This window comes from Ambystoma mexicanum, chromosome 7p (genome assembly GCF_040938575.1).
Source record: "Ambystoma mexicanum isolate Mex_15411 chromosome 7p, UKY_AmexF1_1, whole genome shotgun sequence".
Classification (NCBI taxonomy): Eukaryota; Metazoa; Chordata; class Amphibia; order Caudata; family Ambystomatidae; genus Ambystoma; species Ambystoma mexicanum.
The window spans coordinates 381,248,602-381,274,657 of NC_090939.1; positions in this window are offsets into that span (position 1 = coordinate 381,248,602).

Here is a 26,056-nt window from a genome sequence, read left to right on the forward strand (position 1 = left end):
ATGAAAATAGCCAGGGAGCACTTCTTACATAAGCTATTTGTGAGAGGTGAGTGGACTCATCAGGACCAAACGGTCTGGTTGCAGGCAATCGCGCAACAGGTCACTGAAACAGGGTCAGATATATGGGGAGATCAGGGTCCCCTACATGTGGCCCTGAGTGAACTATATATGGCCCCTAAAGCCAAAGATGAACATAATAAGATTGCCAGGATAGCGGCATATTTGTATCTATATATGGGAGCCATGCAGGACAAATGTGCTGAAGGCCAAGATCTGTCAAATAGGCAACGGATGGCGTTAGAGAAGGCCCAATCTGATCTGGACTCTTCTGAGCAGAGGCTGCTTAGGAGACAGGAGTCAGAAAAGGACAGCAGACAGTACATCACTAAAATAAAGGAGGATATGGATATGCTGCAACAGGAAAAGGCGGACCAGGATACCAGATCTCTGGCCTTGCAGAAGGAGTACCAAGAAGGTTTGAACTCCCTACTGCAGAGCCAGAAAAAGCTGGAGCAACAATTAGATTTCAATAGGGCATGTGCCGAGCATGTAGTCACCCTGCAAAGCCACCTAGATAGGGAGAAGGCAGAGAGCAATAAACTGATTTTGAAAGACCTGGATACCCAGGCAGAGTTTGACCAGGAGCGCGAGAAAGCTGGTGCCTTCCAAAGGCAAAGGGACGACCTGGCAGCACAGATGCAGGCTCTTAGTCAGGAAAGGGATACCTTAGGCCAGGAAGTCTGCCACTTAAAAAGGAAAATGGAAGAAAATCACCTGGCCCTCCAGGGACTGGGTGACCTCCAAAAAGAACACCAGAACTTGTTAGAGCACACAGGAGGGTGGAGGATGGTCTGGCAAGAAAGGAGCAGGCCAATAGGGACACATCTCAGGAGGTAACCCTCCTGCAGCAGAGACTGGCCCAGTACTCCAGGACCAATCAGGAGGCACAGAGAGAAAGTGAGGCTCTCTGTCAGCACAATGATAGGCTCCAGCAACAGGTAGCGATGCAGGAGAGACTGATAGAGTCTAGTAAGGCCTTAACTGAGGAACTGAAAGCGCAGGCTCTTGCATTGCAACAGGGAGCATGGGCTGACAGAGACGAGGTGTGCTGGGAAAGGGAAACGCCTGAGCATAACCTCAGGAGCCCTGGTACCAGAGGCCTTTATCTCTCCCAGTCCCTGGACTCTGCCACCCCCATGTCCCCTCGCGCACATGAGCCCAGGGCCACGGAGATGGCAGATTACTATCCAGCTAGAAGTATGGGGCTCATAGGCCAGTACCTCCCAGGAATGGATGAGCAGGCATCCGGGTATGGGCACCCAAGCACAGTGCAATTTAGTGGGGAACCCCAGGAGAGTAGGCCCATTAAGGGCATCCTGAAAACCTCTGCCCAGTTAGGTCAGTGGGGGGGTACCCATCAAATCCTGGCAGCAAGGAGGGGTCTGAAGACTCCTCTGAGCATTACAGGACACAGGAGACCAGGTCCCCACATTCTGCCAGCCATTCCCAGGCTCGCAGAATCCGGGAAAACCTGGAAGATCAGACGGGCACCTCTGGGAGCAGCGCTTCTGAGTCGGAGGATGAATGGACCAGGGTCACCCGAACCAAAAAGGCCAATAAGGCAAAAAGGGCCTTGCTTAAGGACCCATTGAAACAAATAAAGGCAATAGGGAGTGTCATCAAACCTTATCATAAGAACGCCAAGTATTCTGTTTGGGAACACTTGGAGCTCTATGAGCAAATGATGGAGACTTTCCATTTGAAGGACAGCCAAAGCTGTATTCAATATGTAAAGTGGACCTTCTCACCAGAATACTCCAGTTTCTTTGCGGGGCTGGAGGATCAAAACCATTCAAGGTGGTCCACATACAGGGCGGCCATCTTGAAACATTTTTCTGTGCACAGAAATCCTCAAGAGGCTTGCAAGGCAGCCTACAATTTGCAATGTGGGGAGGATCAGGCCCCACAAGAGTTTGTGCAAGAATTAAAGCATGCTTTTGCGCAGACCACCAGAAGGGTGCGCACGGATAGCAGAGAATTTATCAATACGTTTTTCCATGCCTTACCCAAATACATAATGACCCATCTCGTCAGAGATTTTCATGAGAAAAGATCTTTAGACTGGGTCATTGAACAGGCTACCCGGATCTATGAGGTGCAGAAGCCCATCGAAAATAAAAATAACGCGCCGAAAAACCCCAAAACCAACAGCACCCCTGCTGCTACCAAGGTGGCAGAGGTAAAGGTTGCCCCCGTTTTAGATTTGGAGATGGGGGGGCCTAAAAACCTGCCTGCACCAAATAATTCACAGCCCAGAAGGCCCTCGGGCCAGTCACAGACAGGGAGTCGAGGAGGTAGTCCCACAAATGGGGTCCCCCGCCCCCCTGACTATGTAAGTCCCCGCTACAAGGGAAACTGACCAATCCTGGGTTATGTGTGGACTCCTCCAGCCCAAGGGGGGGGATCCAGCCAAGCACCTGACCCGGGGAACTTCCCTCCTAACTTCCCCCAGGAGGGCAGAAATTCACCAAATCCTGGGCAGAACTTTTTCCCCAGGTATCCACCCAATTTCCAACCCCAAAACCATCCATCCTTCTTTCCCCAATTCCCTGAGCCCAGACAACCTAATCCGGGAGAGGGGAGGCCAAGGGTGGAGGAGTACCAAAATCTTCCCAACTAGGGGTACTAGTAGAGAAGGGATAGCTACCCTTCCCGGGATCAGCCCAGGGGAGAAAATAGAGCCCTGTGTCAGCCTGAGCGGGTTTCACAACTTGAGCGCCAAGTCCAAAATATGGCACGGGATCTGGGTCACTGTCACCCGCAGGCGTTCCGACTGGCGGTTTCTTCCGCGCTGGGCTTTGGGACAGAGGTACGGGAGGTACTAGTCCATCCTTTGTGTCTGTTACTTTTTCCTCCTTGTAGCGCGGGGCCGCTGGAAGTATATCTACTCTCCCGGCCCAGCGGTCCCTGCGTTGCAACTTTCCTTTGGAAGCTCTCGCTCTTCCGGGTTTCTTCGCTCCTGCCTTCGCGCTGTCCAGGCTCCAGCCACTCGCGCCCTACAGCGAGTGTTTTTCTACTTCTCTTCCCTCCAGTTTTCTCTGCTGCCGCCGTGCCTCGGCGGTTTCTGTTTTCTCTTTTCTTGCGGCCCCATCCCCACAGATAGGCGCCGCCCCTTTTCCCTGTGCTTTTCTTTTCTTTTCTCTCTCCGCTACTTGCCTGGCGCTTTTCTCCTTTGTTTACCTCTCTCCTCTCCTACGGTCCTGAACCCCCTTGCAGGCCTTGGCTGGTGGGAGTTCCGGCTCCCACGACAGGATTCCTCTGTTCCACTGCTGTGTTACCTTCAAGTACACATACGGATCCAGTCTACTATCTACCTCCTACCCATCTGAAAGTCTACTTTTCGGCTGGAACTTTGTCTTCCGGGCTACAGACCAGAGGAGTCCAAGGGTTTTTTCCCCATTCGGGGTTTTTTCCCCTATTTCGGCTTGGTTCCGGAAGGGAGGTCCTCGGACAGCTGTTCTCTCCAGCGGTCACGGTGGCCTCCCTCCATGACAAGCAAGCTCATCGGAAAAAGGAGAAGGATTATCTACTCCGACGGCGTCTGCAGGACCCCGACAGCGATTCCAGCGGTTCAGGTGAGGAGAGTTCGACAGAAGGGGGAGAAAAGGGAGACCAGGCACTTAAACTGTCACAGTTTGCAACGCCAAAGAAAGACACCATGTCAGCCGAAGGGCAAGTGCAAGAACTTTGGAAGGCAATTCAAGCTATGTCTCAGGAACTTCAGGGAGTCAAAGCTGAGAACGCCCTCCTTAGACAAATGGTATCCGCCCGGGAACCTCCTCCTACAGAATTACCGCCTACAACACTATCCTCGGGAAAATTTGATGGTGCCCCCAAGAAAGTGAAGGAATTCTTAGAGGCGTGTACCGTCTACTTTACTTTCCGACCCCGCACTTTCTCTACAGACCAAGCGAAGGTCGGCTTCCTAATCTCGAACATGACAGGCAACGCTCTGACCTGGGCCACTCCCCTAGTCACAAGCAACAATGCCATTCTCCAAGATTACGCAGCGTTCCAAAGTTCTCTGAGACAGACTTTCGAACGCCCAGAGTTGTCATTTACTGCTTCTGAAGAGTTGTTGGATGTGAAGCAAGGTTCTTTGGATGTCCTGTCGTATATCTCTGCTTTCAAAACAGTAGCCTCTGGCGCAGGCTGGCCAGAACCGGCACAGTATGCCATTTTCAGGAGGGGTCTAAAAGAGGAGATTAAGGATGAGTTAGCCAGATCTACTCGCTCACCTACTTTCTCGGACCTGCTAACTGCGGCACTACATATCGAGTATCGTCTACAGGAAAGGAAGATGGAAAGACGCAAACAACGAGGCTCAGGATTCCTCCCGGATTCTCGGGCATACTCTCCCCCCAGTCGTTCTCCCGCTGCCGCTTCAGAGGAACCGATGCAGATTGGCTTCACAAGAGCACCTCTGACTGCTGCCAAAAGACGGCGAAGAAGAGAAAAAGGACTTTGCGCTTACTGTGGGTCGGATCAACACTTTCTAAAGGACTGCACAGAACTGCCTAACAAGAGGCAGGGAAACAAGCACCCTCGGCATCAATAGGGACTAGTGTCCGGGGGTTTCCAGTTCTGTCTACTCGTCCCTATGTTTCTCTAACTGTTTCTTCTTCCAACTCCAAGGAAGATTCCAGACTCATGGTAGTTTCAGCTATCATCATGATAGAAGGCGAGAAGGTGGAGACTCTCGCGTTATTGGACTGCGGAGCAGCAGGAAACTTCGTTGATACCCTATGGGCCGATAAGGTCGGTCTACGCAGGATACCCCGGAAGGAAGGTCAGAAGATAGAAGGAGTTGACGGCTCTCCACTATCATCCGGACTCATCACCCATACCACTGAAGAGCTATCCTTAACAGTTTTTCAGCACTCGGAAGTGATAAGGTTCGACATCATTCGGGCTGCACATTTTCCAATTATTTTGGGGATCACATGGCTTCGTAGACACAATCCTCAAATCAATTGGACTAATAACCAGCTGAGTTTCTGTTCTACATACTGCACCGAACATTGTCTTCCACCGAAGAGTCAGAAGGCCCCTCAATCTATTACGGCTCACACCTCCAACTGTGTGGGGGTTTTTGCACTTCCCAGTTTTTGTTTGAAATACTCCGAAGTATTCCAAGAAAGCCTTCACTCCAAACTACCACCCCACCGGCCCGAGGACTGTACCATAGATCTGGAACCCAATGCACTAGTTCCCTTCGGCAGAATGTTCTCTCTAACACTTACAGAGAAGCTTGTGTTACGTAACTATTTGGACACTAATATGGCGAATGGGCTGATTCAGCCTTCGAAATCCCCTGCAGGGGCTCCCTTATTTTTCATCAAGAAAAGGGATTCCACTGAACTTAGACCCTGTATAGACTACAGAGGCCTAAATAAGGTAACTATCCGAGATCGTTATCCCATGCCATTGATCTTGATATCATCGAGGCTGTACAAGGAGCCAGAATTTTTACCAAACTCGACCTCAGAAACGCATACCATCTGCTCAGAATCTCCAAGGGTGACGAATGGAAGACGGCATTCCGCACTCCATTCGGCCTGTACGAGTATAAGGTGATGCCATTTGGACTGGTTAACGCTCCTGCAGTGTTCCAAAGATTTATGGACAGAATGTTTTCCGACATGCTTTCTACTTCTGTCATCATCTATTTGGATGATATCTTGGTCTACTCCTCAAACTTACAGGAACACATCGTTCATGTCACTCAAGTTCTTGAACGTCTACAGAAAAACGAGCTATTGGTTAAAGCCGAGAAGTGCAAATTTGCGGTACCTTCTGTGCAGTATCTGGGTTACAAGTTATCAGAAGAGGGAATAGACATGGATCAAAGGAAGGTGCAGGCCATTCTTGAATGTCCAGCCCCCACTTCTGTCCGAGAGGTGCAGAGGTTCCTGGGACTCTCCAACTATTACCGAAGGTTCATCCCCAACTTCTCGGAAGTGGTGTACCCCATCACTCGCCTACTCAAGAAAGAGGCCTTGCCGTTCCGCTGGTCAACCGATACCGAGAACAGTTTCAAGTTGCTGAAACATCTCTTCTGCTCAGCTCCGATACTCCGACACCCGGACCAAACTCAGCCCTTCATCCTGGAGACTGATGCCTCTGCAATTGCCATCGGAGCGGTACTACTTCAGGCTGTCGGTGGAGTGGAACATCCGGTAGCTTACTTATCTAAGACTCTCTCACCCAGTCAATTGAATTATTCTGTCCAAGAGAAGGAGCTGTTGGCAATGAAATTGGCTTGCGACGAATGGCGCCATCTGCTCATGGGGGCCCGACATCCCTTCCTTATCAGGACTGACCACAAGAACCTGAAAGCCCTCCAGGAAATGGAGTGTTCTAATTCCAGGCAAGCACGTTGGGCCTATCTTTTCTCGCAATATGATTACCAGATTTCTTACATTCCTGGGTCACTAAACCGTCTGGCAGACGCCCTATCCCGCAAGGACTCCAGCAAGGAAAGGGCTTTGTTATCCGCTGAACCTATGTTTCCTCGCAACCCGATATTGGCCCTCGTTAGCTCTTTCCTACAAGAGGTTAAAGCTGCTGTGGTTCAGGAACTTCCCCAATTACCGCTACACTCCGACTCTCATTACCAGGAGAAGGATGGCTGGCTATTCTTCAAGAAACGACTGTATGTTCCGGAAGGCATGCTGCGAAAGAAGATTCTGGATTGGTGTCACACTTCTCGCCTTGCAGGTCACCGTGGGGGAATCAACACCCTGGAGCTCATCTCGAGGAATTTTTCTTGGCCCACTGTGAGAAGAGATACCCTGAACTTTGTGAAGACCTGTCCTACTTGTGCTCGGTCTAAATATCCTACAGGGAAACCGTTGGAATTACTCACCCAAGTTGAGATGCCTACTCGCCCCTGGGGGTTGGTTTCTACGGATTTCATTGTAGACCTACCGGTATCCGAATCGTGCACCTGCATCATGGTCACGGTGGATGCGATCTCCAGGATGGCACATTTCTCTCCTCTTTCTGGTGTTCCTACAGCCACCAGGATGGCTGAGGTGTTTGCACGAGATATTTTCAGACTTCACGGTTTACCTGACAAGATCATCTCTGATCGGGGTAGTCAGTACACCTCGAGATTCTGGACAGACCTGTGTACCCGATTGGGGATTGAGAGAGCACTCTCTTCGGGATTCCATCCCCAATCCAACGGGATGACGGAACATCTGAACGCTACTCTCGAACTATATCTGAGATGTTACGTCACTCAGCATCAAGACAATTGGGTTTCTCTACTGCCTACTGCAGAATTCTCGTATAACAATACCAGGCACGCTGCCATTGGTCTCTCGCCATTCTTTTGTACTTATGGGGTCCACCCTAAATCCATTCTTCCTGAGGTTCCAAATTTCACCAACTCCCCAGCGGCCGAAGAAGTATTGGGTCAGATCAAAGATGCCCATGCCACGGCATTGCGGAGCCTAGAGAACAGCAGGAGACGATCGAAGATCGGAGCAGATAAACACCGCAAAGAATGTCCAGACTGGAAGCCAGGTGACAAGGTGTGGTTGTCCACTCGGTTTTTACCCAGATGGACAAGGCCCTCTAAACTCTCCCCTCGCTTTCTGGGTCCCTTTCCCATTCTTCTCAGGATCAATCCTGTGGTTTACCGTCTTCGGCTGCCTCCTTCTCTAAATCGCATTCACCCTGTATTTCATTCGTCTCTCTTAAAACCTTTTTATTCCGATTCTCATCACAGACCAGTGGTCAGACACATTCCCTCTCAGACACCCAATCAAGCAGAATTTGAGGTCTCCAACATTAGAGACTCTAGGTTCTACCGAGGAAGGTTGGAATACCTTTTGTCCTGGAAGGGTTACCCGGAGTCGGAGGACTCTTGGGAACCTGCTTCTCAGGTGCATGCTCCTCGCTTGCTTGCCAGGCTCCACCGCCTGCATCCGGGGAAACCTGGTGTGGTGCGGACTGGAAGGGGGCATACTGTCACCCGCAGGCGTTCCGACTGGCGGTTTCTTCCGCGCTGGGCTTTGGGACACAGGTACGGGAGGTACTAGTCCATCCTTTGTGTCCGTTACTTTTTCCTCCTTGTAGCGCGGGGCCGCTGGGAGTATATCTACTCTCCCGGCCCAGCGGTCCCTGCGTTGCAACTTTCCTTTGGAAGCTCTCGCTCTTCCGGGTTTCTTCGCTCCTGCCTTCGCGCTGTCCAGGCTCCAGGCTCCAGCCACTCGCGCACTACAGCGAGTGTTTTTCTACTTCTCTTCCCTCCAGTTTTCTCTGCGCCGCCGTGCCTCGGCGGTTTCTGTTTTCTCTTTTCTTGCGGCCCCATCCCCACGGATAGGCGCCGCCCCTTTTCCCTGTGCTTTTCTTTTCTTTTCTCTCTCCGCTACTTGCCTGGCGCTTTTCTCCTTTGTTTACCTCTCTCCTCTCCTACGGTCCTGAACCCCCTTGCAGGCCTTGGCTGGTGGGAGTTCCGGCTCCCACGACAGGATTCCTCTGTTCCACTGCTGTGTTACCTTCAAGTACACATACGGATCCAGTCTACTATCTACCTCCTACCCATCTGAAAGTCTACTTTTCGGCTGGAACTTCGTCTTCCGGGCTACAGACCAGAGGAGTCCAAGGGTTTTTTCCCCATTCGGGGTTTTTTCCCCTATTTCGGCTTGGTTCCGGAAGGGAGGTCCTCGGACAGCTGTTCTCTCCAGCGGTCACGGTGGCCTCCCTCCGTGACAAGCAAGCTCATCGGAAAAAGGAGAAGGATTATCTACTCCGACGGCGTCTGCAGGACCCCGACAGCGATTCCAGCGGTTCAGGTGAGGAGAGTTCGACAGAAGGGGGAGAAAAGGGAGACCAGGCACTTAAACTGTCACAGTCACATACTGAGGGCTCAACAGAACCCTCAGATGAGCATGCCACCACAGAATGCCCCAAACTCTGGACCTGGTGCTCCAGCACAATGACGGGGGCAGCACCCCGATAACCCACCGGTTCCCAGGGAGAAGGCACAAGGGGAAGGGGGGTGTAAAGCCTTGGAGGAAGCTTGCTTCCCAACTTGTACACAGCCCCTGGAAAACCAGGAACCGGAAACAAAATCTCCTGCCCCTGAAAGCCTGCCTCCCAAGGAGCAGAGGGGGGTAGGAGAAACAAAGGACCCAAACAGACCCACTTTGGGGAGGAGGTACAGGTCTTCCAATTTGAGGGAGAGGGACCCTCAGAAGATCCTGGGAAAAGGATCTTCTCCTTCAGAGATGGGGGAACTCCTCCCAAGGAAAAATGGGTCCCAAGGGATTCCAATCCAGACTGTGGAGATGTGGAGACTGAGTTACCGCCGCCCATCATCTCATCCCAGAACCGACAATACCAAAATCCCAAGGGACAAACCCATCCTGATGACTGCCTCCAAAAAGGGCGGTGCGGCCCAGAACCGGAACCAGGGTATCCCACAATGGCTCTGATCTCCAGTTGCCAACTTTTTCATTCAGATTCCCAAGGCTCTCCACAGAATTCTGCCCAAATCTCTTCGCTAGCAATGTGCAAAACCAGAAAGTTAGCCCACCAGTTATCCAAAAATGTGCATTATCTGTGCCCCCTTGAGGAGAAGGAGGGAAGATACTATGCCCCGGTACAAGTACAGGGGCAGGGTACAATTTTGGCACTGGTGGACACTGGATCCCAAGCTACCCTTCTGTCCAAAAGGGCCTTTGCGGAACTAAATGCAGGAAGGGGGGAGAATTACCGAATTCCTCTCACCTCTCTTCCTGGACAACTGCAGAACTTTGACGGGAAGGAAATTCCCGTTGAGGGGACTGCAGACTTGGACATTAAAATTGGGCGACACAAGGTGAAACACCCGGTCATAGTAGTGACTCCAGAGGGCAGCCCTTGTTTACTAGGGAATGACCTCCTGAGAAGGTTGTCACCCCTAATAGATTGTGTAAACAAGGTCCTCTGCACCCAGACTAGCCGACCAATAAAATTAAAACAGAGTGTCAACCATGTTAGTTTAAACGGCACCTGCCACATGGTTGAACAAAAATCTGACCAAGTAGAATTTCACTTCCAGAACAACCAAACTCCAGACGTGACAGTAATAGCAGTAGGACAACAGACTGGTGATCGGGGGGGTCCTCTCTATTTCTGAAAATCAACCTTCCTTCCAGTTTAAGGTGGTATTCCACACTGGAAGGAAACACCCTGAAATTCTTTATTAATCCACAATCAGAAACTCCCACTCCTATAGTCCAGAAATATGTGAAATCAGCTCAGAGCCTAGCTGATATTCAGCAAATTGGAGGGCAGTTGTTCATACCTGTTCAGTTAAATGATGGGAAGGACTCTGTTCTCGCTCGAGTGTGTGTGAACAATGGTAAGAGCTTCATCAGTGAAGCCATGTTCCGCCAACTCCCAAAAGATCCAGCCATTCCAACATTCAAACTGATAGACACATGGGAAATGGACCTGGAAGCACCTAATTCCAAACATCTCCTGCCAAGCAGGTGTATGCTCAAAATCTCCATTGGCAACAGGAGCATAGTCCATAATTGTTGGGTCGTGCGAGACGTCACTGCCGCCTTTTACTTAGGCAGTGACATTCTCAATCGCTTTGCCCTTAGTTTGGACCTAATAAACTTCAAAGCTTGGTCCCGATTAGCGGATAATCCCATGGGCTTTGATGATGCAGAAAAAGCATTTAGGTCAGCTCAATTGCTACCTTATGCAGTTGAAATTCAGATCAAAGAGGAAGTCACCATCCCAGAAAGGCCCCGACAATTCTCCCTGGAAGTGAAAGTTAAAAGAGGACAAAAATTGAAAAACCCTGATGCTTATATCCATCTAAATGCTTCTCTCCAACAGCAAGGGTTAGGGGTAAACCCAACACCATTAGTCAACATAGAACATGACACCATTCCAATAGAAGTGGATAACAGCGACTTAAAGAGTATTACTCTAGCCGCAGGCACCATTATTGGAATGGCGATTGATGACCAACATTTCTCCATTGATTTAGGAAATGAACTGTTAGGACCAATCCCCAAGGACTGTTTTGACAGTGACAGTGAGGACAATACAACACCAGACAGGATTTTCACCCGGCATGGGGGGAACTTCCTGGTGTACACGTCTTGCCCTTATGGTAAGGAAGATGTGACTTGTGACTTCAGGAGGGATGAGGTGATTTTCCAGGTCCATGAGGGCTGCCTTTCCCACCTGAAGCCTTCAGTCCAAATCAGCACTCTGACCAGGGACTTCTCCACCCAGCTGGAGGAGGGCGCTGAGATAGCCAAACCAGAAGTCTTTCCAGGCTTCAGGCAGATGGTGGAAGAGAGAGTCAACCTAGCTGATGCCTGTGTGACTCTGGAACAGAAGCAAAAGTTGAAACTAGTTTTCTTGGATTTCCAAGATCTCTTTGCGCACCGACATCCACACCACAACAATTCCCACGGACCCTGGAATGACTCCAGTGTTTGTGAAGCAATATCGCTTGCCTCTCGCATCCATGGAGTCCCTTACTGAAATAATTAAGAACCTTGAGTCCCGGGGAATAATCCGTCCAGTCCACAGCACTTTCAATAATCCGGTGCTGGGAATATTGAAGCCAAACGGCTAGTGGAGACTCTGCGCCGACCTTAGGGAGCTCAACAAATGGGTCCATACTTCCCGATGGCCTCTGCCCTACATTGGCCAAGGGCTGGCCTAGATTCAGGGGTCACAGGTATTCACAGCAATAGACCTGACCAATGGATACTGGACCATGCCTGTCAGTAGGGAGGACCAATACAAACTGGCTTTTACCTTTGGGGGCCAGCAGTACACATGGACCCGGACTCCCTTCGGAAACCTCAACCTCGGCAATGAATTCAACATTTTCCTACATAAGGCCATGCCCGACCTGGGTGCGAGGGGTAACCTGGCTTATGTAGATGATGTCCTCATCAAAAGTTCATCTGTGGAGGAACACATAGCGGAGATCTGTTATGTTCTGACACAGTTGAGGGCCGCCGGAGCAAAACTTTCCTTTCAGAAAGCACAGTGGTGTAGAACCCGTGTTAATTTCTTGGGGCATGAGATTACTCCTCAGGGTCTCTGTCCCCAAGAAAAGAAAGTGGAAGCACTCCAGAAACTGAAAGACCCCACAACTCTGCGGGAACTAAGGAGCCTCCTTGGACTGACTAATTACAGCAGAAAGTTCATTGAAGGCTACGCAGAGATCACTAGACCCCTGATTCATCTCTTGAAGGGGGGGTCAAGTGGGAATGGGGTCCAGAACAATCCGAGGCGGTAAGACAACTCAAAAGAAGCCTCTCACAAGCGCCTTGCCTAGCTTACCCTGTCAGAAACAAGGAGTTCTTCCTGGAGACGGGGTTCTCTAATACGTGCTTGACGGCAGTATTATACCAAAAGCATGACAAGGTCAATAAAGTAATCTCCTATGCGAGCAAAACTTTATCCTCTGTGGAGGAAAAATTCAACGATTGTGAGAAGGCACTCCTGGCAACGGTGTGGGCATTGAAGAATTACCGCCCGTTTATCCAGGGGGAACACATCATAATGGGGACTCCACACCAGCCTCTGCAATATCTCCAAAGTGACATAATCCGGGCCGGAAATGTGAGTAATTCCCGAATTACTTCCTGGATTCTGTCAATGCAAGGCTTTCCTGTGGAGGTCAGATATGGCCAAAACAAGAAGAGTCCCCTCGCGCAAGGTCTGGCTGACTTGCATGATTGTGCCAGAGAAAATTGTCTCGAAGACGAAAGTCTAAAAATCAAGGACAACATGGAGGCATACCTTAATTCCCCACACAAAGTCTTTGAAGAAGTCAAGTGTGAGGGAATGCCCACTGTCTATGTGGATGGATGCTCTTACCATGTTGACAACGACGGGGAGAAAGAACTGGTGGCTGGCGTAGGGAATGCATGGGTGAAGGAGTTCCCAGAACCCTCCGCTGGATACAAAATTGGTCCCCGAAGTAGTCAGGTGGCAGAATTGATGGCTGTGCATCAGGCCATCCTCACTGCTGTCCAGCATCAACTCCACGAACTGGTCATAATCACAGATTCGGATTATGTACAGAACGGGTTCGTGGAGCACCTGGTCAACTGGAAAACCAGAGGCATGTTATGCGCTAATAACAAACCCTTGAAACATGGGAAGTTAATCCAAAATATTGATGATCTGGTCACATCGAAAGGGGATGACCATCTACTGGAAAAAGATCAAGGGTCATTCCAAAGTAGAGGGACCAGACAAAACTGGAAATGACTTAGCTGATCAGCTGGCCAAAACCGGGTCCATCCAAGGGGATCTAGTAGAAATAGAATTCCTGTTGGGGGAAATCCAGGTCACTGCTATCACTAGGTCCCAGACAAATGCTCACAATGATCTTTCAACTGCCCAACGGAGTAAGGAGACCCCTGATGCTGATTTAATTACAGCTCAGAAGGGGGATCCAATTATTGGTAAGTTTTACCAACACCTTGAGGACCCTGAGAACTTTCCCCTGACGGATACCGATTACATTGGGAAAGAGGACCTAAGAGTGTTGATGAAATGTCCAAAAATGTTCCGAATCCAAGACGGTTTGCTGGTAAGGAAATCCAAAGCTGGCTACGATCAGTGGGTGGTTCCTACCTCATTCCGAAGCCTGATGTTAAGTCACGCCCATGATGCGGCCACCGCCGGCCATAGGGGGTTTCACACAACACTGGAAATCTTAAGAGAGGTTGCATACTGGCCAAACATGGGGCAGGACCTCGACCAATACTTGAAGGGGTGCCTTGTATGTGCACAATTTTAGCCATCATCCCTCACACACCGTGCGTCTCTCCAAAAGAGGGGGATGACACTGCCATGGTCAGATTTGCAAATCGACTTTGTAGGCCCTGTAATTCGCTCGTCTAGTGGAAACAAGTACATGTTGACCGTTACATGCTTGTTTACCAAGTGGGTGGAATGTCTCCCAGCCCCAAATTGCAAGGCAGAAACAGCAGCTGCCCTGATGATTAACCACATCTTTTCCCGTTTTGGTCTACCTCAAAGGATTGAGTCAGACAGAGGTAGCCACTTCACCAGTGAAGTAATGACAAAGATGTGGGAGATAGTGGGGGTTAAAAGGAAGCTACACATTGCTTACAGGCCAGCTTCTTCTGGAGCAGTGGAGAGATATAACCGAACCATTGTGAGCATCTTAAAAAAGTTTGTGGCAGATTCTGGGCCAAGTTGGGATATCCGATTACCTCTGGTCCTAATGGCCATCAGATCTACCCCTTCATCTGCAACCAAAATGTCACCATTTGAGTTGCTGACTGGACGCAAGATGGTGCTTCCCCAGCATTTGCTCTACCAAACCCAAGAGCAAACGTTGATAAATGCCTCCACAACTCATGAGTATGTGGAGAATTTAAGGAAACACCTTCAGCATGCTTTTGCCTATGCTCAGCAGAATCTAGAAAGATCAGCCGAGAGCATGAAGACCCACTATGATTTAAAAACTACCAGAAAGGAATATAAGGTGGGTGATCGGGTCTATCTATACAATTTCCAAAGGAACCAGGCCAAAAAGCGAAAATTCTTGCCTACATGGAAGGGACCGTTTGAAATTATAGACAAGATCTCCCCTGTTGTCTGTAAGATCTGCATCCCCAAAGGCAGTCTGGCGGAAGGGGAAGACAAGTGGGTACATATAAATCAGCTAAAGTGTTGCCATCCCAGGCACACTCTGCAGCAACTGGAGGAGTCCTCTGCAATACCAGAGGGGGCCGCTCCAGAGTAATGCAGTTCCAACCCTAAATATCCCATATATAGTCTCTAAAATATTATGACGCTTGTAAGACACTGTCTCTGAATTATATCTTGTTTTTAAAAATTGGAATGCTATGTCTATTAAAGTATAACATTTATATGTCGCCCCACTATATCAATAGTGGGGGAGAAATGTCTATGAATAGGTATTGCCGCTTTCCTTTGTCGTCCTAGGAGAAAGAAAACATGGAGACTGACCACGGAAGGCAACCTGGGGACCGGGAGCGAAGATCCGAGGGGCCCGGGGTACCGCCCAATCCTCCCATCAGGACCAGCAAGGAGAACTGATTGATCGACTGGAGGGAGGAAAAGATGCTGAACTGTGCCACCTATGGAATTGGAAGAAGAGGAGGCGAACATCCCAGATCTTGCGAGTTCCATCAGTGAAAGGACAGAATGGCCATCGCAAGAGGGGGGGGCTTGTGGGATGTTTTTACCAATGCATCCAAGCCCTACCATAAAACTGTGCAGTACTGGCATGGAAAACATCATGATGGCCAGAACTCCCCAGAGAGTACACAGGGAAACATGAAGAATAGGCTGACACCCATTTTTGCCTATGCTGTGAGCACAGGAGGGCACTGCCTAAAACCACCATTGGGCTACACACACTGTAGCCTGAAACCATTGGGAATGGCAATGCTGATTGCCAAAAAGCAACTCAGAACTGTACTGTGGGGAATTCATTTTCTTAATCCCAAAAATGGTTGCAATACCGGTACGCACCACTATCAGAAAGCCGGCGTTTTAAAACCACCAGACTTTTGTGTAAAACTGAACAAATGAAACAAAACCAGGCCAAGGAAAGACTTGCTAAGAGGTGGAAGAATGTAAAACTATATTCTGAAATGACTTGAAGGAAGTAATTATTTAATGTATAGGTAAAAATTGTCAGTTTGATTTGAATGTAGAAAACTGGGAACAAAAAGTGACATTTAGCTGAAACCTGGCTTAATGAAACTGGATTCTGCCTGACAACTACCCCCGACCGGAGAAACCTGCTCAGCCACTCCTCCCAGGCCTAGCTGCATCCTGCCGCCCTTGCCAAAAGGATTTGACACCTCTCTGATTAGATTAGGGGTGGAGCACATGGGAACTGGAAGGGACCGAACAATGCAACTTCCTTGACTCAGGCAAATGTTATATTGGGGGCGTCGTAAAATAGCTTCCTCTTGGGAGAAACTGGGGGGCAGCTGTGGCTCTGTGAACAAGCTGGCTTGGGGGAAGTGGATAAACCAGTTATTCCACCATGTGATGTGGGAAGCCACACCCCTTTTTGACCAGGGCATAATTAAAAAAAAAGATGGATAATTCATAGTACGGACTTGTCAGAATTATAGAAGTAATACCATTATTCTTGTGATTTTACGGTGCACATTTTAAGAGGCGTTAGGACCCTGTGGTGTATTCTGGGGGGTTGCTAGCGGAAAATAGGGTCTCACTCCAAATGTATGCATGTTAAAAATCTGACACTTTATCATCTGTAACCCATATCCCTGGTGCACATTTGTGTAAAATCTGGAAAGGTTTAGAGGTCGTTATCTGGATGAAAAGGGGAGAATTCTGTCATCAGTGGACACGACATTGTACAAAGACAGGGATCGGATGGTTTGGTGCTACAGAAAATATGTTAACTGGACCTATAATATTAGAAAAATGGTACATAGATAAATATGTATTTGGGTCAGAAATAGATTTGTGTGCAATCTGACAAAGGGAGGTTCCTCTGACCATAAAACCTACAGCATCACTCTGACTCACATTTCCTTCCCCCAATCAAGGGAGAGAGGAGGAAATGGCCAATGATAAGTGAGAGGGACAGGTTTAGTTATGACCAACGCACACACCCACTTTCCAAAACACATAAAAAGAGACTGCCGGGACAGGTAGAGAGATTCAATTCCATTTGCTGCGGAGCATGCTGACCGACGACTTCACATCCAGAGATCCAGACTTCAAATCCATCAATCTCCAGAACCTGTAACAGAAATTAACTCCAGAATTTGTAGCAGAGAGGCCTGAATCCACCAGCTGAATCCTTTTCAGCAGACCTCAAAACTAACCAAACTATTCAACAGCCGGGCGAGCTGTTTGAAGTTTTGCTGAGAATTTTTGCAAGAACCTGTAGCAGTACCCAGAAAGCAGTGTTACATCCAGAATCCAGAGAGGCTAGACCAGCAGAGCAGAGCTGACCCAGATCGCTGTGAGCAGAACCGGTGCCTGATTGACCCGCCGAGCAGACAGAACCGCAGCCGGACATGTTGACCAGATCCGTGACGAGGCCTAGTTCAAATTTATATTGTGAGTACCTAGCAGAACTGTGCAGAACCAATCTCTTAGTTAAAATAATCTAATCCAAACTATTTTAACCTAAGTAGAACTGCCTCCTAGAAATCGTGTCATCTGTCATTTTTTAAAGCTGCACAACTGTCACCTGTCAATGCTGCAGCTGCAAGCTGTCACCTGTCATTTTGAGTTTACTTTAAATCCGAAAAACTACCTTTATTTAATCGTCCGTATCTCTGGAACCGTTTGGGCTAGGATGAAAGCTTGGAATCTAGGCTTTCCAACGAACCTTGAACCGACTCCCTATACATTTTCCATAAATGCGTGACACGCACTCGCGAAATTTACCACGATTTGCAATTTTGGCTCAATTTCTCCACTTGTCAAATTAGCAGCTCCATTCTTTCTTTTGTTAAAATCCGTTTGCAACTTGGTAATAACTCATAGAGCATTGCTAAAGTGAGCCTGAACTAATACCAACACGCACCTCCCACTCACCCTGAATCTCTGGAGGGAATTAAAATCAGTTGGCACATTTTCCCATCCACTGCCATCCCATTTAAAAAGCATTTTGGGCCTGTGTTTCAAACTCCTACCTGTTTCCTCTAAGCTTGCTGGGGGGAACTGGAACTGTGTATTGCATTATAAAGTGTGATTTGTGGGGATTCTTGAAGACTGTGTGCTCTCCTTCCCTTTCTTGTATTGCATAGGGGGGGAGTGAATTGTCAAAAGAAAAAGTGATCATATCACCTTTTGCTAAAATCATAACAAGTTATTTTTGTACTGCATTTTATTCCACCTTGAGTCTCCTTGAACCATATAAAGCATTCTTTCCCACCTTATTCTTCTGTTCCTATTCATAAGTTACCTCTTGCGGACTACTGCTCATATTCACAAGTGTAATCTATTATCAATTTATTTATAGACGTGTGATATATATATATATTGTTTAAATTTTCAAATAAACCTTTTAATTTGCAAAACAAACCTACTTCTTGGCTCAGTGGGGTCAGGGGGATTCTAAGAGGGGGGTGTTATACAAGGCTTGTCATCCAGAGTACTGAACTGGATATAAAAATACATCAATAAGGGTTTTCCTCAGCATCCCAGACTAGGCATTGACTTAGCTGTAGTGTTGATTGAATATCGCTTACACACCACCTCATGCCATGGCCCAAATACTTTACTTTCCTGTCAATTCCCTTTGCACACCAATTGAAAACATTTGTTGGTTTAGGATAACTAAGATCACAGACTGGTTAACCTAACAGCATGTACAGTTTTCCTTCTTTGGTTATTTCGACCCTGGTAACATAGGCACACAGGTCTGTAGAATACTTCGGGTCACCCACAAAATACTCTTAATGTACAGAATTGTGTAGCACCCTGAACATGAGAAAAGATTGTACCTTCACAATATACTTTGCATGCGGTTCATTTCAAATAACATGCAACATTGTTCTCTTCGTAAAAAGAAATTTGACATATACAGTGCTCTTTATTGTAATCTTCCTGCACACTTGGCAATGTCAGCAGTGTTATATCACAACAGACATTTAAGAACAACACATTTGTTTTATGTGTGGAACCCTTTTTCCTTCACCACTATGCAATGGAGAATCTCTCTTCTAGCATTAAATCAAACAGATCTCCACAAGAATTGGTTTAGTTGGACATGCTTACTTACATGAAATATATTTGGGTTTGGTGCTCAGGAAAAGTCATGGGGGGCTCCAGCAGCAATCCCTCTATTTGCCTTTCCTGATTCTGGATTCCCAGTCTCTGTTGCATTTTCCGATTTCCTCCAATTGCTGTCTCCCAAGCAATGTTAGTTCTCGAGCAGTTTTTCACTAGTCCCACATTTCAGACAGCTCTCCCCCTTTTCCATTGTGCGCCTCCTTATAACTCTTTAAGCTCTCCTCAAGTTATCTAAATTAGGATGTGCCAGATGAATTGCTAACTAGTCTGGTTGGAAATCTATTGCCCACCCCATTGCAATTATTGGTTCCTTTAGTTATTAGGCATCATCCCTGTGAGTTATAACTTCACACCATTGAAATTGCATTTGTGACCTCTTCAGTTATGATCTTAAAAACAACAACTTGGCAGCATGTTTTATTTTACAAATAAGAGTCACAAACTGTATGTTTCCAAAATGGTCTTATCATGCTTGACTTAATGAAATGTGCCTCATTTTGGCACAATGTTGCCGGTACGAACGGCAGAAGATATTTGTACTTTATTCAACAAAGATGACATTTATCAACACACGATTTTATATACAGATATGTAATTCAACAAGCTATCATCTCTCTGAATCTCCACTTGCTGACATTTTCTGGAAAGTTATAATCATATTTTAGCTTATAACTTTGGTTTTCAAGGTTTAATTTCTGTCTCATTTGTCTCAAATGGTAGATCTTCTCATGAGAATTCTAATAATATTTGAACCAATATTGTGTGAATTATGATTCCCGAAATAGTGGCCAAAGTATGATCCTTCGTACAATCCTATGTAAAAATAATGGCATCCACATTTTTCCCTTTAATTAACTCATATATTATTTTCACAAGATCTGTATGTGGGCCTGGCCTCTGGCCTTTGCTGACTCATGCTGGCCATAAAAGCACTTAACATTTCTTTCTCCCAGGGCAAATCCCCATCTGTCATTATCTTCCCTGAGCAGAGGGTATTCTTCCGCCCCCTGACTCATGTGGCAGTCTCCTGTAACTTGTTACCTGTCAGTTAAATCCTGGACCTCACCAGTAATTGAATTTTAATTCCATGTATTCTTTAGAGTTGGCTTCCATTAACTGGGTCTTTTGTTTTCAAAGTGGCCATCTGTTCACCTCATACACCCTTAGTCTGGCAAAAGCTGTGTCTCTTTTTTTGGCTCTGTGAGCTTCAAGGATATTCCCTGATATTTGGATAAGGGTAGGGGGGTATGCAGTGCCTGGGCCTTCGGATATCATGAGAAAATGTAATTTGGCAAAGCACAGTTTTTCTAGATGCACAGAAAACTGGCATTGTTTAATGTTGCAATTCCTTTACACATTGGCCTGCTTTAATATCTTCCATCAAGCCATCAATGCCCATCTTCACATTACAATATTCTTTTGAATGGTTTATGTCAATGAGTTTCCTCTGTAAACAGTTCCTTTCTATCCAAACTGCAAAATGTATTAATTTATAAGGCAGCTTTTTCATTGGGAAGAATGCATTTCAGTGTCTCAATATCCTGTAAAGGAAGAAAGGTCTAATTTCTTTTCAGCCTTCTCGTTAACACATATGGCACACTTCATTTTATTCTTCCTGTTTCTGTCAACATTATTGGTGTATTATGCAGTGTTGACATGTCCATGCTGGCCTTCTGGTCTGCCGGTCAACAGCGTGCTTTAAAATGTCAGGAAGGTATTTCTGCATTTTTAGACCACAGTCAGTCAGACACAGTTTTCTTTTGTCGTTGGGGCTGCATTTAAGCCTCACAAATCCCCCCTATCTTTTATTCTCATGACCTAACTAGTGTGAAAAGTGTTTTTTTTCTCACAAGTCAAATTCCTCCATGGAGCACGTCCCGCTCTTTCTTTTTCCACTGGGAGTGGGTGGTCTGGTCTCCACCTCCTAATTTTGTGTTCTATGGGTATGGAAAGGAACTGCTTCCTCTTTAACTCTTGGTTCTTGTCCAGGGTCCATAGGGTCCTCACAGGACTCCACTACTTCCAGTCCACAGGCTGGAAGGAATAGGAGTTAATTTTTTAAAGCGAGGAGTAAAAAAATGTGTTAAGCATTTTTATTTGCCCCTTATCTTCCCAGATAACATTTCAAGGTAAGACACATTGATTGTATTTCAATGTTTCAATAAAACACTCTTTCTTTTTCTATCAAACATTTTAGTTGAATATTTAATTTAATTTCTCACCTGTTATGTATTTTAGTTTCCATCCGCGGTTCTGATCTTACCTTTCATTCCTCAGATGGTTCCTCAGCTCTTACTTCAGTGGGCTCCTCAATCACTCTTAAAGCTAGCCTGGGAAGACAATTTTTTAACTGATTGATATGGACCCATTTCTCTTGAGTCTATTTTCCTTTTGGGACGTGGATCTTATAAGCAACAGGCAATATTTTGTCCACAATCACAAAACTACCATGCCAAGATGGAAGACATTGAGATTGAGGAGGGAGGGAGACATGAGGGACTCCATTGCTAGGCACGTCGATTTGCAGCAGGGGTGTGTGGTGGCCCCCCACCCTCTTCAACCTCTACCTTGCCGACTTACCCTGTGTCTGGAAGGGGGGAACCACCAATCATGTGAAGCTGGGCTCAGTGTCATTAGACTGCATTATATTTGCTGATGATGTAGTCTTGTTCGATCTGACACAGATTGGGCTCCAGAGGAAAACCTACACTGTTTATTGAATGTGCAGTAGAGAATAACTTTATAGTAAATGGCGGGAGGTCGAAGATCATTCTCTTTACAAATGAGAGATCCCTGAAAACCATGATATGGAATGTGGATGGAAACGCCCTAGTAAGAGTGCAATCCATTAAGCATCTTGGGTACCACGTTAGCAATACTTACTCTAAGGAGAGATGGAAACTCCTGGTCAGGGGCAAGACTATGCCATTGCTGGCACAAATGAAGAGGGTTTATAGACAAGTGTGTCACTTCTCCTTAAATCCTTTTTTACAATACTATCTCTCCACTGTTGAGCCTACTCTACTCTATTATTTGGATCTTTGTCTCTTTGAACTGGGGGATTTCCATAACACTATTCAGGGAATTTTGTTTAAGAAAACACTAGGCCTGTCTATGGCCATTCCAAATGCTGTCATAAGGCAAGAGTTTGGGTTGATCTCATTGGGGACGAGAGCTAGATGGAAAAGAATTGCAGAATACGCAAAACTACTAAATTCAACTGATACGTCTCTTTATCAGAGCTGGGGGCGTAGCAAAACAGAGCATCTTGGGTCACTATAACAAACTTCAAGGAAGAAATGATCGAACTTCTTACCTTGATAGCGTCATGCATTGGAGAGCTATTTCATAACCTGGGCACTGCTAAGAACAAACTGCACAAACATGACTCGGTGATCTCCTCAGAACTGGTGGGGTCTTACAGCTTGTACATTGAATACAGCAAATTTCTCACTAAAAGAGAGGTGCTCCTGAAGTATGTTCACATCTTCCCTGGTCCTAAACGTAGGACAACCTACCTATGCTTTACATTAAACCACATTCCGACTCTGGAAACGACGTGTAAATGGGGGCCGCGCACGACCGACCAGAGCTGTAGATTTTGTAAGAACTAGACTACTAAAGAAACTATTAAGCATCTGGTGGCCGATTGCCCGGCTCTGCAAATAGAAAGGGATAAATACTTGGGGTCGAAAAAAGTCAACACATGTGTGTGGTTTAGCCTGATGATTGTCCAGGGTCAGATCAGGATGTTGCCTTTAACTGGTTTTCTTGATCAGATACAAAAGAAATAATGGGGTTACGATAAAGGACTCTGACCGACATCCCTGTTTCCTCTGAAGTGATGCCTTACGTAAACTGTTTTATGTAAATTGTTTTAATTTTTTAACACTTGTTTTGTATGAGAACGTTAATTTGATTTTCCTTGCCATGTTTTTGTATCAGGTGAAAGGTTTATACTTCTGCCTGAACCAAAACACTCAAAAAAACAAAACAAACAAAAAGTCGACAACCTCATCTAACAACATACTATTGTAAGTGCTTTGATCGTTCACCTTATGTTGTGGTCTGCTCATGTTTACCACACACTCCTTATGTGTGTCTTGCAGTGCAGGGAACTGCATGTCTTGCTCATCACTATCTTGCTGATGTATATTTAGCTCATGTTTATGTTGCTCAATGAGATTTTCATATTTAAGCTCTAAAATCGGACTGTTGTAACCTATCTTCTAAGTGCTGAACTAATTTCTGGACCTTTTCCAGGTTTCCAGTCTGATTCAGCATAATGAATGGCCTCCTTATTTTCCAATAGCTCAATTAATTTCAAGTGAAAATATAACTGCGCTGTGAGTTGGGCCATTTGGTTTGTTCTTCACGTATATATTTTTGGTCATTTAAAACTTGTCAAAGCTTGATGTAAAATACCATTATTCTGCCAGATATCACTTTCTACTGAGGTAATCACGTGCATCATTCACGTTTCCCAGCTCCCAGCCTTGTTCTCAGGCCATTCTCCTCAAATAAATAACTTGGCTAGAAGATGTTTCCTGGCATCATCTAGTTCAATTGCGTTCATTATAAAAGTGGCTTTTTACAACCTTAGACACTCTATCTGCATAGTAGCAAAAACCTCACACTTTATTCCTGATAATTTTCAACAATCAATACCAAATCCAACCATCTTTGCATTAATCCTGCACAATATCTCACTTCCCTACACCTCCCTGACTCTCAGGGTTCAAGCAACAGTAGCTCCTAAACAATACAACAACAATCTTCTATACACCTCAATGTGGTTACACTGGAACGAATAGCCTGTCAACAATGCACTTGTCATGAATCAAAAACAGCAAGCTAGATCCCAGTCTCGACCCCCAATTTTTGTGAGATATATTTATGGGATTTGTGGAAGTGTGAGGAAGGCCAAAATGGGGGAGAGCATGTAGGAGACCCCAGTCAGGGCCGCAGTTTTGGAACAGCTAGTCAACAGACCCGTTGGGGGTGTGTTGTGTATGCAGACGGACTGGGTCCCCCCTCTGGCAATAGCAGGCAGACTACACTGAAAAGTGGGAACACAATGAAGGCACCAAAGTCTTTGTCAAAACCAGGAACAGATGTATTACAGGAAGAGGAGTAAACTCATTGGCAACAAGATAAATTAGGCACACTGGACACAGGTGATTGCCTGCACAGGGATGCGAGCACAAGGCGGGGCATTGATGGCAGGCATGCTAGCAAGGCACACCCACTGACATGGACCCCAGGGCCTGGGGAGTACCCTTGTCTGCAGGTGGGAAGGGACCCCAAGGGAGAAAGGGAAGGGTTGGAGAGGGAGTTGGAGTTGGGAGCTGCTAGAGACAGTGAGGGGGAAAAGGAGAGAAAGAAAGGGCGGGTGAAAGAAAGGAAGAGAAAATGAAAGGGAGATGGAGAAAGGGAGCAGAAGAAAGGGAGAGAGCAGAGATGCACAGAGAGAGACACACAGTGAGAGAGAAACACAGGGAGAAGGAGACAGGAACAGAGACACAGGGAGATGGAGACATGCACAGAGGGACAGGGAGTGGGAGACAGGCACAGAGACACAGGGAGAGGGAGACAGGCATAGAGACACAGTGAGAGGGAGACAGACACGTAGACACAGGGAGAGGGAGACAGACACATAGACAAAGAGAGAAAGGCACACACAGAGACACATGGAGAGAGAGACATGGGAGGACCAAGGCAGAGATGCCAGAAACCCTAATGGTGGAAAGGTAGAGCAGATTGGGGAGGAAAGGGAGGGGAAGGATGGAGAGGGAAGACAAGGGTACCTGTTGAAATGGCATCCTGAGGTTTGCTGCCCCCATAAGCACACCTCCGCCAGCAACCAATAAGAGAGTGCACAGCCCTCTCTCCACAGGCTTATATATGGCTGTCACTCCAACCCATTCCAGAGCCAGCCCTCACCCAGGAACCCAACATGTGCAACTAGTTAGTTTGGCTGTTGGCAGGGACATGTCTTTGTGTGGTTTCCAAGGAAGGGGAGATGGGATGCAGGGCTGGGCACATATTTTCAGGTAATTACAGGGTAGGGGACATGTATCCTTCTAAAGCCCACCTCCACCCAGTCTGACAATAGGTAACACTAGATTATGTGTTATTCCCAGGCCAGGGGAGATGAAAATTATAGAGTGCAGAGAATTTGGACCCAAAGGGGAGATTAATTTCAGGGTGTAGGACAAGTGTCCAAACAGGTATAGACAGTAGATGGCTGGGGGATGGAGCCGGTTGCCAGAAAGGGGTGCAAGAGGTCAGGGGGCCAGGAAGAGGACAGGATAATTACGGTGTGGGATAAGTGGCTTTCCAGAGCCCCCCAACCATGATGGACACGACAAGTGGAACTTGTTTTGCAGGGCTAAGAGAGGCTTTGTGCCAGGACAAAGGGGAGATATAAATTATAGGGTGGGGTCAAGTGGGAGGAAGAGTTGAAAGGAGCCAGTTCCAGACTGCAGATGAACAACAGGTAGACCCAGTTCCTGGAGAGATCATGGCTTGGGTCCACAACCCCCCACACAGTGTCGGGGGCACTGAGAAAAATACATTTGGGGGGAAAAAAACAATACTTCCGAAAATTAAGTCTTGCAATACATTGAATATAGTGGGGAAATTAAAAAACATGTAATACATTGAAAATGAAAAAGGATATAGGAAACCCACTGTAAACAGGAAGGAACATACAAACTGCCATTTCCACACTTCACCCCTAATCAACAGCACCACACAAATAGACCTTGATATTCGATCTAGCCCTATCTATGACTCATCTAGAACTAGTGAATCCCTCTCCCTTTAGCAATGTTAAGCCAAGAACCAGGACAGTGTATAGAAAGAATACATTTTTATTAGTTATTATGGAAAATGTAATATTTACACTACTTCACATGGCATGCCACTTCTCTGTGACACAAAACAATGATTTAATACAAATCATTCACCTTTTGGGTATAAACATTAAGTTAAGTTCTGAGATTACACGACATGTGCATTTTTGCTTTTAAGTCTTCATTAAATAGAATATAGGTCAAATGAATATTTCAATACTTGTATCACCTACAAAATCCAGGAATGCCAAAATGATGCAGCACCTTAACACATGACAAGATAATTTAACTGCACTATAGACTTTGCATGCGGTTCTCTTTTAATCACATTTAGTCCTTTGAAATCTGACTGTGTCATG